The following is a 19,594-nucleotide window of genomic DNA, read 5'->3' on the forward strand; positions in this document are numbered from 1 at the left end:
CTGTATGTAAAGAGGCTTTGCGGATCAAGCCTTTGCAATAATCTGGATTTGTAATAACAAGGTTTTATAAAGCATCCAGTCTGGATGATTGTACAGCTGAAATACTTCAAGTCTAAATTTTTTCCATAATAATAGAGTACATAATCATTTCCTTATTTGAACCATAGTTTTTTCTGTGCCCCAGGACATCAAATTGACCAAAACTCTCAATATATCCAGGGAATTTGACATGATGACCTAACTCTTAGAATTTTGATGAAGTTTACTTTTCTCTGACAAATTACAGGATACGTGCCATCTTTCGTAGGCACATTAATGAGTTTTTGGCACAGAGCTGGAGGCAGTGCTGTTTGTGCTTACCAAATAGAAAGTTTTATGTGTTCAAATCCTGTGAGACTATTAAGTCTTCACACGTAGTTTTTTTTTCATTCCAAAGAAGAATACTGGGAAAGCCAGTCAGCCTGTTTACTCCAATATCATCTTTTGTTTGGGAACAGGTACATCTTCCTCTGAGGATATACAGTGTGGAAGGAGCAAAACATCTTACAGAGTCACAGCCTGAATGCACTTTTTTATTAACTTTGAAAAGCTCCCGGAGTAATCACTGAAATCCATGTTAATCTGAAGTAGAAAGAGTTACTATAGTTACTAATACAATAGTTACTAAATATAATTCTCACTATATAAAGTGCACATTCCGGGATCCTATAAGTTGAAAAGATAAAAGATCTTTAATTACATTTGCCATGGTAATAAATGATTGGCTTCCTTTTATATAGTTCGAGTGTAGACAGAGTATGTGCATAACACTTTGAATGTTTTGAACAATTCTGCATTAGCCAGGAGTATTAGAGTCCTTGCTCCCTCTCCTCCTTTATTTAAAGGTTGTCAGTAATTTTTCATGTCACAGTTATGATTGATGTGGGTTAACTTTCACTAAAAATCTTTTGAAACATTTTGAGTAATGTTAAAAATTATGGCATGCAATACATCAAAATACTTTTCTAGGCTTCCTGCATAAGTAAATAAACACTAGGGAAATGTGAAAGGCACTCATAGTGTTTTGTAAGCAAGTTTCAAGCTGCATGTTGCAGATTTATATGCTTCATAGCTTAAGCTGCGATGCATGTTGCATTTTATTAAAATAGAGTGTGGGTGGGGAAGAGGTGGTGATCCACTACATTTGTGTCTTTGCCTGCATCGACTTGCAAAGGACATCAATTCACCAAGAAATGTATCTGAGCATGGATTATGTATACTGTCCATCAAGTGTCAGTTTCCTGGGGAAATACTAATAGCAAATCCTCAATCTTAGGCCAAATGTCAAGGCTGTAACGTCCAGCACTCTGAGTATGGAACATGGGATTACACAAACATCTGCCATTGACAAGCAAACGTAAAAGCCACTGATCTTCAGCAGTCAAGTTCTGAATAGCACAGAAAATCCCTCCAAGACATAATTCCTGAAGATAAGTAAAATAAAACAAGATGAAGAACAGGTAAAGCAGCAATGTATTTTCCTAAGAGAAAAAGAAAAACAGATGCCTACTGCCAGCTAGTAATGTAGATTTAATAGAAAAAGGTATACAGGACATTGGCACATGTGCAGTGTGGAGCTCTCCCCTTTTTTTATAGTCAGCATCGTTTCATTCACCATTTTAATCATTAGTAGGACATTACAAAAATCTGGGGTATTATTCTCCTTGTTAATTGATGAACATGTTTGACAGTGCACTAGAGTGCTGTTAGGAGAAGCAGAACTGACAACATCTGCCTTTTCTCAACAGGTTCAGGTATCCCACTGAGTTGTTAGAGGTCTAGAATCACTGCAGTCATCCAGAGCAAATCAGGGCACACACATGGAATCTTCTTTTCTCTTTTTGTCTGTGGAGAACACAGATTCCAAAGCAAGGTACTGAGTTTATAGATTTGTAAATGCGGTCTGTTCTGTAAGGACATAGAAAATAGACGTTTGTCTTGTTGAGACTGTGAGAAGGCCACAGCATTGCTATAAAAATATCAGGAGTAGAATCAGGAAATTTTCAAACATAACATCAATACAATTTTTACTCCTGATCATACAAAATATTTGCTTGCTGTTTTTCCTTCCTCTTCAAACCCATGTCCGTGTCACACACTGTCTAAGCAAGAGACTTTTCTCGGAGAGCTCGTATCTTTCTTCTCAGATGATTACTTTAGAGATCTAGCTTAGATTAGACATTATAGATCGTATGTGATTAAACTTAGGTGGGATGAATCCCACATCTAATGCGTACAGATAAATAATGAGTAAAATCATAGAATAATAGAACAGAATGTTCTGAGTAGAACAGACTCACAAAGATAATGGAGTTCAACTCCTGGCTAACACAGGACCACCCAAAAATCAACCATAATAGAATCACAGAGTCACAGTGCAGTTAAAAACACATTTGAAGATCATTTCAAATGCAGTTATGAGGTAGCCATGTTGGGAGAATGTGCTTCTGTATTTCCATGTGTTCAAAATTAACTATGTGAACTTTGTCTTAGAAAGCTGGATGTCCTTGGGAATGTGACAGCAAATGATTGAAAGTGTTTGAAATGCTGTATTCAATGTGATATACACAACACTCTTCTGAGATACGCAGTATAGGAACTAAACAATTAGCTGTCATCGTTATTTATTTTCCTTTGCAAAATTTGTAGAATAGCATCTACTAATTTCTCCTTTTCCAAATAGTCCTAATATATTTCCATGGCTTTCTTAAAATTAATCAGATGTAAAAAAGCTTATGTATCATTCAACCAACAACTACAAGAAACTTTTCAGTATTTTTGTGGTTGAAGGCACAAGTGGTTACAGAGAAAGATAGGCCCTTTGAAGCAAGACTTTAATTGTTACCTAAATTGAAAGAAGACCAATATACTGTTGGCAATACATGAACATTTTGTCCTTTGCATAAATCTTGGAAAATTGTATTATTTAGTTTGCTGCAGCTCTGTAAAAGAGTATGAATAATATAATATGCAATTCTGTTACTTTCATAGCAATCACATTGTTTTTTCTATTCCTGCATTTCTTAGCCATAAAGGAATGTTGCAAGAGTTTTGTTCTTAGAACCTAGGCTAGAAATTATTTTTATGATCAGCTCCATTTGCATGCTGTCTCACATCTGACAGTCCACTATGAGCAATTGAGAAACTTCTGCATAAATTACAGTAAGCCTTATGGCAATTATTGCTATCTTTACTGATCCATGCAAAATCATTTCTTCTCTCATTCCAGAAAGTGCAAAGCTTCTTCTTTTTAGAGGGTTGTTGACCATATTAAGGTTTTCAGCAGTACAGTAGTGCAAGTAGAAGTTAACCAGACCCCTGAGAGGCCTCGTTAATTAGAAGTTTTGCTATGTGGCAGAAGTGAATGAATTATGGGTAGAATAGTACATGAAAATTTTTACCCAGGAAGGCCAATTTCAGTTTCTATTAATAGGGGAATAAAATATAAAAATGACCTTATCTGTTAGATGGGAGCATAAGCAAGCTACGTCCCAGGGTTGTTTTGGCATTGGACATTTCATTAAAATACCTGCAAGCTTAGGCTGTTAAATAATAATGAATCATATTAATGATGCTAATACAGAAGTGCACAAACACATAAGATGGAGAATAACATGTTCAAATATTTCATATGGAAACAAAGTGAATGAACTGAGTTGTATAATGACATTTAAAGTGGTTTGGATCTGTTTCCTAAAAATGGCATCTTCAGTTCTTGTTATTTCTCTTTTCCTGCCAAGTCGAAGACTTTGTGATGGTAGCCTAGTAGGAAGCTTTGCTAGGTTGTGTGTTTCTTTTTGCTTAGGAATGAAAAAGCTAGCTCAGATCTTGTTTGGCTTCTGATATGAACATATACAGAAAAGGAAGAATAAAGTTTTTCTAATAGCATCTTCAGAGACACAAAAGGAATAAAGGTAAACTGTGATTAGCAGGCTGTGTCTTGATTTGTGGAAGGATTGCTATCATGGTTGTAAGCTGTGTTCTAGGCTATAATTCAGTCAATTGAAAATTTATAAATAATGGATAAATGCTACTTAAGACCATGCTTGCTGCCTGCCCTGTACCTGTGTGGAGCAGACCAGTAAATACTAGATACACAGCCAGTACTCAGCCTATGATAAAACCATGGCACAGAATCTACCTTAGATATGAAATTGCTAACTGTGCAGGGTGCTGGTTGCTGTTCTGGAAGCATGTCTCACAAATGCCTTCTTGTATTTCTGTAGCAGCTGATATTATATGTGTACAATGTCTGTAAATACAGCTTTCAGTATCCCATGGATATATATATGCTGCACAACTGTTGTTACCTGAGCTCATGTGCAAAATCTGGATTCTCACAAATGCTTCAGCTCCTTGGAACAGATCACCACCACACTGCAGCTGGAGTTCTTCAAGACTGGGCCACTGTCCAAAACAACACGACATAAAAGCCAGGGACCTACTGAATGGACAGACAAGGGGTTTCTATTGCAGTGAAAGTAACAACATTTTCTCACTGTTGAAAAATTCATTCAGTCTTTGCTATATTTCTACCATGAATTAAGCAGTACCTCTTAAAATAACAGATAGATAATAAGCAGGGAGACAAAACAGAGTGGTGAGGGATGTTAGCTTGAAATGAGAGATGGAGGATCACCTTAATTTCTCTTGTTCGTCAGTTAGAATTAATGAGGCTTTGTACCTGGGACTCACCCGGGATTGATACAGTCAACACTGAAAGATGTACTGCTTTGTTCTGTATGCTTGTTTATGCATTTCTTGGTCAATTCTGTTGCCTGTTACTCAGGTAATAAGAACTTCATAAGAATAATGACTTTTTATTGATGTCTGTTCTTAACTGTAATTAATGTGTTTTCTATCTGAAAACAAGAAAAAAAATAAAAAGAATAAAACATCCTCAGGAAGTAGCAGATGTGTTTAGTACAGAAAATTGTATGGAAACACACAGTAAAGATATGAGAAAAATTAAATGCTTGAGACACCTATTATTTTTAAAGGATTTTAAAATGATTTTTTTAACAAACTTTTAAAGATTTTAGAAATATTGAGAAAAGATAGAAAAATTTGTTTAGTAAAGTGCAAGATACAGTCAAGCGCAATGGAGTGAAGCTGTGCTGACAAAAGCTAAAGCTGGACAATGACAACAATATATTAATGATATTATTTACTGAATTGTTGGAAAGTTTCCCTAAGAACATGGTAGAAGTCTGATTACTACAGAAGAACACTCTTTGTGAAATATGCTCCTAGTAAAGGCTAATTTAGCTAATATATTCTCACATATATATTTTTATTTCTATTTTCTAGTCTTTTAATGAAGAAAATATTAGTAAAAACCCATGATTTGTCTGAGTTACCTCTGCACAAAAATGAAGATTATGTTAAGAAGTGAACAAGGTGGGTAACTGTATGGGAACTGTTGATCACAGCCTTAAGCCCTGATTGACCACCTGAGGCGAGCAATGAGTCAGTGACGTGAGCACAGGTGCAGGCAATTCATCTGTGCTACCAGAAGGGCTGGAGCTTGCCTCCACCTCTCCTAGATCCCATTTGAGGGCTGATTGCCACTGAGGAAAGATCTCTTTCTGATTATTGCTCCTTGTGGAATTTATTGCTAGCCTATAACATTGGTGAGCATTTTTCATTTATTATCTTTCCACCACAATAATCCTACTTAGCATAACCTCTGTACACCTATTGATTGTACAGTAACACGTATGTTTTCTGAAACTAATCTATATTGCTCAGCTCTTAGTTTGAGGCTGTCCAAATCCTACAGTGCATTGCTCCGGCAAACTTGAAACAGCAACAGGTTGAAGCTGTTGGATCATTATGGAGGATTAGATACAACCTTGAAAACATGGGTCCTAAAATATGGGCTGCAGTTAGGAATGTATGATTATTTTCATCAATTAAACAACTTGTAACTGAAGCATAGCCTGGTGTACAGGTAATCTTCTGTACTGCTTGGAATTGGACAGCTCTGGAAATAATCTATCAGGACTAAAGGAAGCCATATTCAATTTCTATTCAAGCATTGCCTGTCCTTTAAACAATATATATTCTGTTTTACATATTTGCTTTGGTGAATGTTTGTTAGTAGCCAAAGTCTTAAATCTCTCTGGCACAAACCACAAATTCTAAATAAATAATTAGCAACTATTTCTGAAAGTACTAAACAAAATTTTACCTTTGCCTCTCGGAGTACAACGAGCATGGCTATAGTGTAATTCTCTGCCCATGCAACTCTACATACACTCCATCTCCTCCTCCTGATCTTGAAAAGAGCAGAGAGCATAGAGGCAGGGCATAGGCTACTAAAAGTCCTCATGGGGCCCAAAAGACCTGGACTTCATAGAGTCAGTATTATATATTATAATAGGAAATGCTTACCTAATCTTGGGAAGTGTATTTTTAAAAGTCACAAGGTCCAAAGAACATACACTTTCAAATATATCAATATCAGAAGGATATCAATGTTATTCTAGTGACAGTGTCAAAATTTGCTGACAGCTAAATGGACTCAAAGAGGTTTTTTCCCACTTGTTGTGGAACTGCTTAGCAACTATAGAGATATTTTCCTTGTTGAAAATCTAATTCATCTACTAAAGTGAACTAAAAAAGGTATTTAAAAGGTAAAATATAATGCATGAATGTCCAATCATTTGCCTTGCCAGGGCTACCTTTAGTGAAGAGGAATTGTCTAGGGCTGTGTCTACAAAGGTTGCTCTAGAAGAAATGCCTTCTATTTTTTTCCGTGGAAATTATAACTGGTACAAGGAGCACAATGATACTATTTAATAGAGCAAATTTTCCTCTACAAAACACTTTTTCAACATTCACTGCCATTAACTATTCATTTTTTCCAGCGATGAACAAGTGCCTGCATACCATGCTTGTAACAATCTGTACCAGTAGAGGTAACCCGCTGTCACTACTGCTGAAATGCACCACCCACAGCCTTACTGTACTGAGAGCCACTGTTCAGTCTCCATTAAGGTTCAGCAAGTGCCAATGAATGTCATGAATGGCACAAAGTGCTATTTTTTTCTGCATGGCAGAATTTAACGATGTTGCTTTTCTTCATATGCACTTCCAGGTCAGACTCCATTTTGTTAGATTGCACTACCATCTGTCACAATGCAACAAAATGCAGCAGAATATTAGTGGGCTGGGCTGCAGGCGGAGCGGAGCCGCCACCATGATGACACAGGGCAGGGGACAGCTGCAGTGCGAGGTGTGTTGGGCCATGTGGTGCCTGCAGGCTGCATGTTGGTTGTGCCTCGTACAATGTAAGGTAAACTTTTGCTCAGGTATTAAAAAAAAACAAAATTACTTCAAAATTACTACCAAAAAAAATTCTGATAATCATCAAGATTTAACCAAACTCTTTAAAAAGAATGAGGGAAGAAAAAAAAACTGTTTTTCAAGTGGGAATAAAGTGGTAAAATATGGAGCTTGACATATATTAATAAAGTATACAGTAATTTACAGCATACAACTAACAAATGAGTAACAGTAAATTTTATCTAGAATCTTCTATAAAATGTATCTGTTTTCTTTTAACAAAAGTATTTGTGGAGCAGTTACATCATTAATTAGCACGTGAGTTTCCGCCCTCAGCTTGCAGCAGCAATGCCATCTGATCAGTACCAGGTGCCTGCATGTGATATATGTGATACCACCATGGAATTTGGCAAGTAATGCTTAGGAAACTGCAAAATAGATAAATATACTGTAGCCTAAGTCTTCAGATAGCGTAAACTGACCTTTCTGCATGCAGCACAGAGGGTGAGACCTGGTAGAGGCTGTCAACTGTTGGTGCTGTCAGCAGGGAGGTGCCTCCAGCCAGCACATCCATTTCTCAGCTGAGCAGAGCATGCAAATAGGACCCATTTGGCATGTTCCCAAAGCGTATCCCAACTCTTCTCTGGAAAGATTGTAATTCAGATTTTACTGCCTTAAGGAAGGTCCCCTACTCCTCATGTGGCTGTTTGGGTTTCCTCCCAAGTCATCAGAGTAAGACCAGGTGTCTGAGACAGAGTTTGCCCAAGTCCATTCTGCTCTGTAAAGCCAAGATTACTGAATGAAAATGTACCTCCTTTCTAGACACCAGAGTCTGACAGGAAACACGTATATTTTTATTCACAGTGATAACCAGTGTGTCCTGCACATCTTTCACTGTCAACAAGAATGAACCTCACAGCTCACTTGCTAGCACATTTCCTCCGTACAATCTCAGTTAAAATCTCTAATTACGATGTATTACTTTACTGAAATGAAACTGCAGACATTTAAACAGATGCTTTTGTGTTTTGTTGCAACACCTGCACATTTATATTTGGTGATCTTTTACACATGGCATTTAGTTATTTGTTACTTCATGCTGAACAATATGTAAGCGTCCCTTTTCTTTCATACGTGCACACAAGTTTTTCTTCACTAGTCTGTAAGATCTAAGGAAAGTCTATTTGCAACTTTGCAGATGAGACGCCATTTTCTAAAAGGATAGGATTTGATACTATTTCCCTATCTTGCCTTTTCCGTTACCTCTGTCCCAATGCACAGTGCAGATGGCAATATACTGTATCATACAGAATCTGAAGTAATTTCAGAAGTGGAATTTTGTCTCTCCCATACATTGTTTTCAGTGTAGTACAAGAAATTTGGCCAATTCAAATTGTTGCCCTATGTATCATGAAAAAGATGAAAAATAAGCTAGCTATTTGTAATTAGGAATACATACACACATGCAAGTTATATAAAAATATATTAAATTCACACTTTTTAATACACGTTTATTTTAAAAAAATATTTATATTTGTAGGTATCTGTGTAGTGCATATATGATCTTTTGTTTGCCTTGTAGACTTTCAATATTTTTGCTGCAGTTACTACTATTGCACTAAGACTTGTAGACCTAAAATATATTAGAGGAAACCATTAACAAATGGTTCACCATTTGTCAGTGACCTATTGTTCAATAGGTGCAGGACTATGGAGCAAAAATTCATCAACATAGAAGCAATATGTCTGTAGATTTTCAAGCTTTAGAGAGTTTAAGGTGTTTGGTTTTTTTTCCCTCTTATGTACAGAAACGTTAGAAAACAAAATTCAAAAAATACCTACTTTGCTCCTGTTATTTGTCCAGCCCTGCCTGGTGCTAGGTTAGTGTGAAACAATATAGTTTTCCTGGAGTGAAAACATTAATATTTGTGAAATGTTTAGATATTGTGATGAGAGGGATCCTGTTAGTACTTAGACAGATGTATCTGCAACATCTGGCAGTAGATTTCATGGTCCAGTCAGAGGTCTGGCTTTGATAAGTCTGTTTAATTATCTCTTGGCTAAGGGATGTGTGTCTTTCCTCCTTATCTCTCATAATCCTACCGAGATCCCGTCTGGGAAAAATATTAGGTAAGTGAAAACTTAGCCCAGGGAGTTGATGAGGTGAGGTAAATCTCAAGCTGCCAAATTCATGAATACTCAAAGTTTTAGCACATTTTTACAAGCTTTGGCAGAAGGACATCATTAATGTTTCAGAAGTTCTCTTGATCTCTTTTTATTGCTCATTGGCCAGTGTCCCTGTAGTTTTCCAATGTAGAATTCTTATATTACTGGAAGGAAGACAATATTTTTTGCTAGTTTTTTTTCTTCTTCTTTTTTTTTTTTTTTTTTCCAATAGTGACTTCCAAAATAAAGCAGAGTATAACAAAGTATGTAGCCTTAAACTTGGACATGAAAGTAGAACAATAATCAATCCTGATAGCTGTTCAGCTCTCTTGAGCATTATCTTTATCATATTTCTAAATGTTCTGCTTTGCTAATAGAGCATTTGTTACTATTAACTGTAGGTAGAATATTATACCTTAGCTAAAACTGTCAAGGAGTAACATTTAGGTTCTGACACATGAGAGTCCTGTAGAAAGTTAATTGCCATGACTCATTTCTTCCTCGTTTCTATTGGTTTGGTAATTCTCTCTACAGTGTTATTTTTTATAATCGAGCAAATATCTCTCAAGAATCTCTCACCTAATCTAACCAGTATATTTGATTCCACTGAGAAGCATCCAAACTATAGAAAGATATCCCACAAAATATAATAGTATTAGATAGGGTATATTTCTAAACCAAAAGATAAGTAAATTCAGGTGCTTAAGACAGATAATTTATCTAAGCAAGGTTTTTTATGTAACATCATCACGTCTGTGTTCTTTCTCCAGGTTTCTTTTAAGCACTTGGTTAGTTTCTAACCATAAAAAATTTTGAAGGTAAATGGCTTTACTGAATTTTTGTGAAAAAATGAACATTGGAATTGACCATTGCTTTTTGCAACTTAATGGCAAGTAATCTGATCCAGTGTGATTTGCTTGTCTTTTGTTCCAAGAATACTGTTCTGATGCATTTTCATGAAACAATACTAACAGAAAAAAAAAGTATTTATTTTTGTGCAGTTTTCAAGAAGAGAAATTTTAAAAGTTAGAGAAATTTCTTTTGCAAAATATTTCTTTCTAAAGAAATAGCCTAAAATTTGAAGTGCTGGAAAAGGGATAATATACTTTTGGCTTAAAGAAGCCAGATGCAGTCATTATTGATGAGAGCACCAATTATTCTCCAAACATTCTGAATTTCTTTGAAGGAACATAAAATCAGTCTATTCCTATATGAAGACTTGATCATGACAAGGGTCATGAGGACTACATCTCATAAATACTAAGTTGAAGGAAATTAATATCACTATGACTGAAAACTTGATTTGGTGGAATCTGAATTCTATAGGTGTTTGAGACCAGTCATGCTGCCCTTACCATTTTGAGTTCTTACTTTGTTTTCCACGGGTCATTAGCAGAAGATTTACCCACAAGTGAACCATGCTGAGAGTTCAGTAAGGAGTTGAGGACTACATTCTTTTATAGTATGAATCAAAACTCAGTCATTTTACGTCCTTCTACACCTGCCAGCACTTTTAAAATGTGCAGTGTCATCAGAAGCTGTTGAATGTATAATTCAGGAAGTAAAAACAGGATTCTATTTAGATAAAAAAGACCTCATGTTAACTTGATATGCGCTACTGCACATGGCTTCATGCTGCACATACTTCACTTCAAGAACCATCCATTACAAAGGGCTTCCCCCCTGTGTAGAAAACCAGCAGTCAGAACACTAGGAAAAAATCAAGCCCTTTAAGCTTAATGCCTATGGTACAAAAAACTTCTTAATGATCTGCTAGATCAGTGACTAAAGAAATGACATAATGGCTCTTTCTATATGAATTCAGTGAAGGCACAGAAGATCACACACCACAGTAAATCAAATGAAGAAATATTTAAATACTGTTTAGTTCATAGATGAATGGTCTGGTAAACTGTAATGGAGCTTTTTGAGCCATTATGTTCTAATGAAAAAGTGCAAGTTCTCTGCATCTATTAGAAAGCAGGAACCACAGTGAAGCTGTAATGGTCTAGTGTGCCAAAGCCTATGTGGAGCATTTTTAATTAACTATTCATCTGCTCATTAGTTAGAATTAATGCAGAAGGATCTATTAAGATCTACTGTGTCAAAGAGTTGTCAGGTCAGGAGTCTGTAAAGTCTGAAGATATATTACCTAGTCACAGTATCGTATTACAGACTGACAGAAGAATTGCGTCCTTAAAAAATAAAGCTAGCTCTGAGTAATGCTTCTGCAAGCAAATATCTTAAATCTTCTTCAAAGAGCTATTTTTCCCAGTTCTGTAATTAATCAGAAGAACATAATCTTAGATTTTTTTTCCTCTAACACAGTCGTGTTTGTCAGTTTCTGTAACATCATTTAAGAAATTCTAGTTGTGCCATCCTGAAATAATACTTCATCATCCTTTGTCCTCATAACCATGAAGGGAAGAGTTCTCAAGTGAAGTTATTCTGGGAACTGAATTTTTTGACAGAAGGATTGGCAGCTGGGTTTGTTTGGCCTTAAGAAGAGAATGCAGAGGGCTCTCTTCAGCCAGTATGGGAGGGAGTAGAGAAGATGGAGGAAGACTCTTCATGGACTACAGTTGGTGCAAGAGGCATTAGATGCAAACTGCAAAAAGGGAAATTGTCATTAGGTATAAAGAATTTATCTATTTATTTGGAAGGGTTGTCAACTACTAGAGCAATTTGATCGAGGATCAGAGAGTCTATGGAAACTCCATCCTTATTAGTTGCACTAGGTTTTCTCTAAAGTCATATTCCAGTCTCTTCTTCTGTGATTCCGTGATTCCAGAAAATCTCTATATTGAAATTTTCAAATTTCATAGTAATGTAAAAAATGCCTAAAGTTTTAAGCAGATAAAGTATAAATATTTGGAAATACTTATGAGACTATTTCTCTACCAACTGCCTACAACCTTTTTGCTGAGAAACTAAGTTATCATTTATCAAAATAATCTACATTTTTTTTGTTAATTACTGCCAACTTTCTGTTTCTTTTTACCTCAATGCTTCACATGGGAAGAAAAGGTACAGAAATTATCCTCCGTTTGTGTACACATTAGGCAGTGAATCTGGATTACTCATTGTTACATAGAATCACGGAAGAACAGAACAGCTTATGTTGGAAGGGACCCCAAATATCATTTAGTTCCAACTCCTATGTCATGGGCAGGGACACCTTCCACCAGATCAGAATGGCCAGGGCACCATTCAGCCTGGTCTTGAACACCTTCAGGGATGGGACATCCACAGCTTCTCTGGCAGACTGTGCTAGTACCTCATCACCTTCTGAGTAAAGAATTTCGTGCCAATGTATAAGCTAAGTCTCTTCTCTTTTAGTTTCAAGCCATTTCTCCTTGTCCTATCACTATATATCTCTGTAAAATTTCAGTCCCCTTCCTGCTTATAGCTCCACTCAAGTACTGGAAGGCCGCAGTGGGGTCTCCTCAGAGCCTTATCTTCTCCAACCGGAACAATCCCAGCTCTTTCAGTTTTTTCTTATATGAGTGTTGTTTCAACCCCCTGATAATCTTTGTGGTCTTCCTCTGGATGTATTCCAACAGCTCCACATCTTTCTTATGCTTTCTTGTACAACATTCTGCAATGAAACAATATTTTACATATGAATGTGTAAGTTCTTTGAAGAGTGGATCTTCTCCCTATACTACCCCAGAGGTCTCAAAACCATGCCACTTTATTTTATGGTATCAAATATTCCATAAATGTAGTACACTATAATTATCTTAAGAGGAAACCTATGCATGTGTTTAATATGATTAACTTCTTTGATGAATATCATTGTTTTCTATGGAAAAAAATAAGCTAGAGCATTGTAGCAGAAATGCTAAGTCATGGCCTGAACCAGTCACTGAGCACCTGGTGGGAAGGCAGGACCAATCCAGCAGAACTCAGGTGCAAGCAATGCATCTGAGTGACTGGGAGGGGTGGAGCCAGGATGCACCTCTTCCCAGACCTCATTTAAGGGTTGGCAGTGGAAACGAGAGCAATTTACTGGAGATTCCTGCCTATTGGGGGTCTTCTAAAGGTGGGTAGTTTTTCTTGCTTTGTTTATGGGTGTATGACTCCTTCATTTAGGCTTGTTTTTATTTGCTGTAGCCTAGGGTTGTGCTTCTTCACTATTATTGCTGTTCTTTCTGTCACATTATAGCATTACAAGTCTTCTCTGCAATAGTTTGCGATGTACCTGAAACACACAGGCTGTCTAAGCAGAAGCTGAATATTTCATTCAATGTTTTTCTGGTTTTGTGTTTTGGGATGAGGTTTGAAAAAAAAAAAAGCTTATTTAGATCCATCCAAGTACCTATATGTGATGTCAACAAGTTCTGCATAAGTACTAGGGTAACAAAAAAAAAAAGCTGAGATTTTTATCACTTTCAGAAAATACTAATATTAATTTATTAGGAGAAAAGGGGAGAAGAACTATATACACAGGTGAAATTTCACTGCTTGTAAAGCAGTACTTGTGCTTTCAGTCAATTAACAATGACCTGTGTTTGGTGTCCTTGATCCTAAACTGCAGTGGCTTTTGAAGATATCAGTAGGTTTTGAATTTAGTCATTCTTAACAGAGTAAAGATCAGGAAGCATTTAAGCTTGTTTGCTCACTTACCAGCCTTTATTGATATATCTGGAAACTTGGAACATTACTGAACATTTTGCTGAATCATAAAAAAAAATCTGTTGCAATAAGGATGTGTTATATATTTACAAATGTTCTGACTATATTTAGAAACAATATCTAGGTAAGTAGCTCTATAAAGCACACCATGAATCAAAGATGTGACAAGTTATTGTTGTGGCTTAACCCAGGAAGTAGCTAAACAACTTCTTGCTCACTCGCACACTCCCAGTGGGATGGGGGAGAGAATTGGGGAAAAAAAAAATCTCTTCATGGGTTGAGATGAAAACTGTTTACTGAGAAAAGGAAGAGAGGAATAATAATTATGATAATAATAATTAGGGGGGTGTGTGTATGTATGTATATATATATATATATATATGTGTGTGTGTGTATATATATATATATGTGTGTGTGTATATATATATATATGTATATGCAAAGAAAGTGATGTGCAAAGCAGTTGTTCCACCACCACTGACAAATGCTAAACCAGTGTTTGAGCAGCTGCAGCCCCCCGGGCTACTCCCTGTTTTTATGGTTTTTGGTATGTGTATATTTTGTATGTCTTGGTAGATTTTGGTTGTACGGTATGGAAGATTCCTTTGGCCAGTTCAGGTCAGCTGTCCTGGTTCCATCCGCTCCCAGCTACTTGTACCCCCAGATCCTTGCTGGCAGAATTGTTTAGAAGCTGAAAGACTGAAGTCTGCTTGACTCTGTACAGTGCTGCTCAGCAAAGACTCTTTAGTCTTTGCATCAAGGTTATCATGCTGTTTTTTTCCTAAAACCAAATCATAGTATCATACCAGTTAATATGAAGAAAATGAACTCTGTCCCAGCTGAAATCAGGGCAGTTATCTTTCACCTCTGAACATAATAAAGCCCATTCTACTTTTTTTCACCCTTGTGTGGCCTTCCTTGCCATATTAGGAAGTAGAAAGTGCTTCTGTTTCTTTTCTTCCTCGGAAGGACGCGCATCAGCTTTCTCTTTCAGATCTGACTTTCTAATCCTTCTTAAATCTAATATTTTCTCACATTTAAATAAAACTCTTCCAATCTGATATCTGATACTAGTTCAAAGTGAGGCAATCAGCTAAGAATAACTAAAAATAATTACTCAAAGAGCAAGAAAAAAATCAATAACACGAGGAATCAGATTGAAATTTCTTCTGAAAAGAGCAACTGATCAAATCTTGCAATCAATATTTTGATTTTTTTTTTTTTTTCCTCACATTGCAGAAATCTTTATAAAAGCTTCTGCACAGTTATGACATACCTGTGATCTCGGCTTCACCTGCAGGTCTCTGGGTACATATTCCTTTGCATTTCTGTATACCCAATTAAATAGAGTTTTTTCAGAAGGATAGTTAGTGAGAGAGCCTTAGTGCAAAAATTGTGCATGGAACTTATCTGCATTGTCTAGTGAAGTGCATGACCAAAAGATCTTTGCACTTCTCACTTGTTCAGAGAGGGTGCAAAACCTGAATCTGGCAAGAGTCCCTGGAATGTGTCCAGAGAAGGGCAACGAAACTGGTGAGGGGTCTGGAACACAACCTTTATAAGGAGAGACTGAGCGAGCTGGGATTGTTTAGTCTGGAGAAGAGGAGGCTCAGAGGAGACCTTATTGCACTCTACAACTTTCTGAAGGGAGGTTGTGATGAGGAAGGGTTTGGTATCTTCTCCCTGGCAACAAATAGGACCTGAGAAAGTGACTACAAGTTGCACCAGAGGAGGTTTAGATTAGACATAAGGAAAAACTTTTTCTCTCAGAGAGTGGTCAGGCACTGGAATGACCTGTCCACAGAGGTGGTGGAGTTGCTGTCCCTGGCAGTGTTCAAGAGGCATCTGGATGAGGAGCTATGAGATACAGTTTATTGGCTTGTGGTAGCAATGGTAATGGGAGGAAGGTTGGACTGGATGATCTTGTAGGTCCTTTCCAACCTTGTGATTCTATGATTTTAAGATCTTTTCAGTTAGATGAGGCAAGCTTTTTCTCATACTGAGGGTAACACTTACTGAGGTGGGTTGTAGGTGACTGTACTTTGCATTTCAGAGGAAGCAGTCATGCTTTTTCAAAGTGACTAAGTATACTAGTCAAGACTTCACAGGACCGAGATCTTTGTTACCTAAACCTTTAGCATCAAGTTAAACAAAATATAGTATAATCCTCATACTCAGATGAACTTTACTTTTAACATATTTTAGCCAAATAATAGAAGCTCTAGCAGTTGTAAGATAGCAAGATGACTGTGATGACTCTAAGCATTAACCATTCTTTTTTTCCCCCTCAAACTTGCTGCCCAATCTTCAGCAAGTTTCTTCATCGCGCAGAACCACTCCTCCACTTTTAAACATGTAGTGTGCCATGTGCTAGGATTCTAGTAGTCCATTCTTTTTCATTTGTGATTTGCTCTATTTTGGTTTAAATTATATTTAGGCAGTAAGGATGTGCCTTTTTCTGAAGTTTGTGTAATACCAAGTGTGAAAGTATGGCTGGAACTTCCTGAAATGTTAATAAGTCACAGATTCAGGATCTTGGGTTTGAGACTAAAGGGCATTGCGACAACTGAGCAGGCTCAGATACCTTTGGTACCACTTCAATGCCAAATACTGGCAGTTAGTGACTTAGGAGTTCCCTTGTCCCATCCAAAATTCCATGAGGAAAGTTGCAGGTGCAGTATGGCAGCTGGAGTCACGTAGATGGTTGTCATGGGGCCAAGTCGGAACATCCATAGGCTCTTTGCCTCTTCAACTCAGGACAGTAGTTAGATGCGTAAAGAACATTCCATTCTTGATTAGCTTTGTTCAAATTTGAGTGGTACCTGTCAGCTGTCTGTCACTGCTTGTAGTTAAGCTGTACCTTGATTCTGTAGGGCTCACTGAAGCTCATAGACTAACATCCTGATCAATTGATCCTAACTGTCCATTTCAAAATTACCTTCATAACCTCACAGCATCCTTTATATGCATGTATTTCAGGATGTTTGACTTTCTTACTCATTTGCTACTGGAGTGGAGATGGATTTGGTCACCTCCGAGAGCAATGCCAACATGAACGCATGAAAAAGCAGACAAGGGAAAGCCAGTGGGCATCAAGGTCAGAAGCAAAACTGATTCCCTAACACCAGAGCCAACAACTGAAGGGAGAGAAAATCATGTTTTCTCTAATGCATGATCGTAAAGTACTTACACAGCTCTGAGCTCAGTGAAGAGGAGGAGATTGTCTCTAAAAAGATAGGCAGAATGTTTCACATGAAACGGTCTCACTACTAAGGAAGTGAGAGGCGAGAGAAATTTTTTTGAAAGGAGAGGAGAAAGCTAGACATTTATTCCATTCATCAAAGGGAAGGAAGAAGCAAATGAATCAGAAATCAAAGATTGAATATCATTGGTCTTGCTGACAAAGCAATCAGCAATCCTCTCACAGCAAGTGCAGGGGTTTGTTGAACAAAGCAAAGGAATTTAAAAGTCTTGAATAAAAATAGAATCTTTCCATTTATAAAATTAGACATAATTTCAGAACAGTGTTTTGATTTAGGAACTGTAAAGAATTTCTGCATTAAAAATATATAAATCCCAATTTTGTGATGTACAATTAATAACGACTTTGTCCAAACCCTCTCCAGCATCCTTTGTAATTCTCTTAAGAAAGCATTAAATGAGGGCATCTTCACTTTAGTTGAAAATCAATGACGCTTCAATGAAGCGTACATTTCCAAAATATTATGCAACTGAGAAGCATGCAGTTCTGCAGCTAATCCAAGAGGCCAGGACTTCCTAAGTAATACTGCTGATTTAGTAGCGGGAATTACAATTAACAGCTTCAGAATTTGTAGGTGCATTTGTTACTTACCTAGAAGTCTCAGGGCAATTCCCTGGGGTTACTAACTTCAAACTGAATAATGCAATGCTCAATCAATACAAACCAAAGGATAATTATATGTAATTTTTTTGTGAAAATATGATTTCAGCTTGTGTGTACGTGTGTGACAGAGGAACCAGAGCATGAAGGCAATATGGGAAAGAAACAAGAATCCAGAGCTTTGTGTCCAGCCATGATTGAGTAACTGCAGAACCACAAACTAAGCTTCCATCTATTGCAAATCCTGTTCCTGTTTTAATTTAATCTATGTGAACTGTAAACTTTCTGTAACTCCTGAATCTGTTTTTACAACCCTAAATAGATGGCTGAAATTACTTTCAGTTGGGTTATAGAAAAAGGTGTCTAGTAGTAGACATGTACTGGATGGGAAAAAATATCCAAAAAGGGAAGAAAAGTTAATATAAATATCTGATTAAGTAGTTGCTGAGTATCTCACTTTCGTTGTTAGCAGGAAAGAAACAAAAGCTGCAAAAGCATGAACAAGTAATTTGCTTCCCAAATGGATATCCAAATACATTGCCACCACTCCTTTCCTCTTTCAGCTTTCTGTCCAATGACTCTTTACTATAGAAGCATATGGATTGATATTGTACTTGTTCTACTCTTCAAATTTTGGCTGTAGTTATTAAAACAAAATTTAAAAAAGATGAGGAGAAGAAATCAGCTAAGACTGCTTCCTTGAAGTGGCAAACCTTCTAGTGTCTAAGGCCAACTTTCTGTTAAACATCTCACTTTATGTTAGGTACCAGTTATATAATGCCTAATCAGCAAAAATTTTGGTGTGTGTGTGAATGTGTGTGCATGTTTAATAATAACAAACTTGTATTAAAAAAGCCAAAAAGGAATTTCTAATAAGAAAGGAATTGCCTGCTTTTGGAGAAATTAACTGCTCCAGTGGATTGCAAAGATAAAGCAGAAGAAATTATCCAATAATTTGTCTGTTGTAATTAGAGATGGGCCTGAGATCCTACATTCCCAGCCAGATCCAAATTATGGGGGCATTTGGAGCTGGGGTTATAATTTTGTCTGACTTTCACTCAGGCTAATGTGAAGAGCAGATAAAAGCTGGGGAACCTGGTCCCTTGCTGCAGCATGCAAACAACTCTTATGGACTTTAAAGGCACTTACCCAAATCCTATGGCAGAAGATTAGGAGCCAATTGCTGTAAGTTAGTACATCTTATTCATGATATTTTCCCTTTGGTTATAATACTGAAAGCTATCTTATGGCATTGAGACAATGTTAATTAATTACTTGCCTCCTGCAGTGGTAGACCTGAGACCCACAGGTTTCCAAAACTAAATTTTTAAAGCATGCCTGAAAAGCAGCTATTTTTTCAGCAAAATGAAGCTTTCCCTCCTCCCAAAACATATTTCAAAAGTTTTCTTTGCCTAAATGGATGGTGATATTTAGAAGAAGGGAGAGAAGAGTTGCAGCAACCATGGGCGGGACATAATGCTTTTTGTGAATCATCTTAACCAGTAGGCCACCCATTTATCAGTTAAAGAGCAGGACTGAGGGAGACCACTGAAAATCAACGTATGGCATGCAAGTGTGTGGACACCTGTAAGGAGGCTG

The 19,594-nt window shown here is 37.0% G+C and overlaps 2 long non-coding RNA genes across 4 annotated transcripts; one reads left to right on the plus strand and one right to left on the minus strand.

Annotated features, from left to right (window-relative positions):
- Nucleotides 1–414: 414 nt before the first annotated feature.
- On the minus strand, nt 415–5,464 carry LOC125691969 (uncharacterized). Of its 2 annotated transcripts, none has more exons than XR_007376379.1 (4): nt 5,400–5,464; nt 4,724–4,901; nt 4,350–4,483; nt 415–1,884 (listed from the first exon to the last, which is right to left on the minus strand). It is a non-coding gene; the product is annotated as an uncharacterized LOC125691969 (long non-coding RNA). The 2 variants fall into 2 exon arrangements; XR_007376378.1 differs by having other exon boundaries at nt 415–1,947.
- A 150-nt stretch (nt 5,465–5,614) lies between these two features.
- LOC125691968 (uncharacterized) lies at nt 5,615–18,895 on the plus strand. Of its 2 annotated transcripts, none has more exons than XR_007376377.1 (3): nt 5,615–5,672; nt 17,113–17,230; nt 18,105–18,895. It is a non-coding gene; the product is annotated as an uncharacterized LOC125691968 (long non-coding RNA). The 2 variants fall into 2 exon arrangements; XR_007376376.1 differs by lacking the exon at nt 5,615–5,672 and adding an exon at nt 13,493–13,540.
- The last annotated feature ends 699 nt before the right edge of the window (nt 18,896–19,594 follow it).

Source organism: Lagopus muta, chromosome 4 (genome assembly GCF_023343835.1).
Source record: "Lagopus muta isolate bLagMut1 chromosome 4, bLagMut1 primary, whole genome shotgun sequence".
Lineage (NCBI taxonomy): Eukaryota > Metazoa > Chordata > Aves > Galliformes > Phasianidae > Lagopus > Lagopus muta.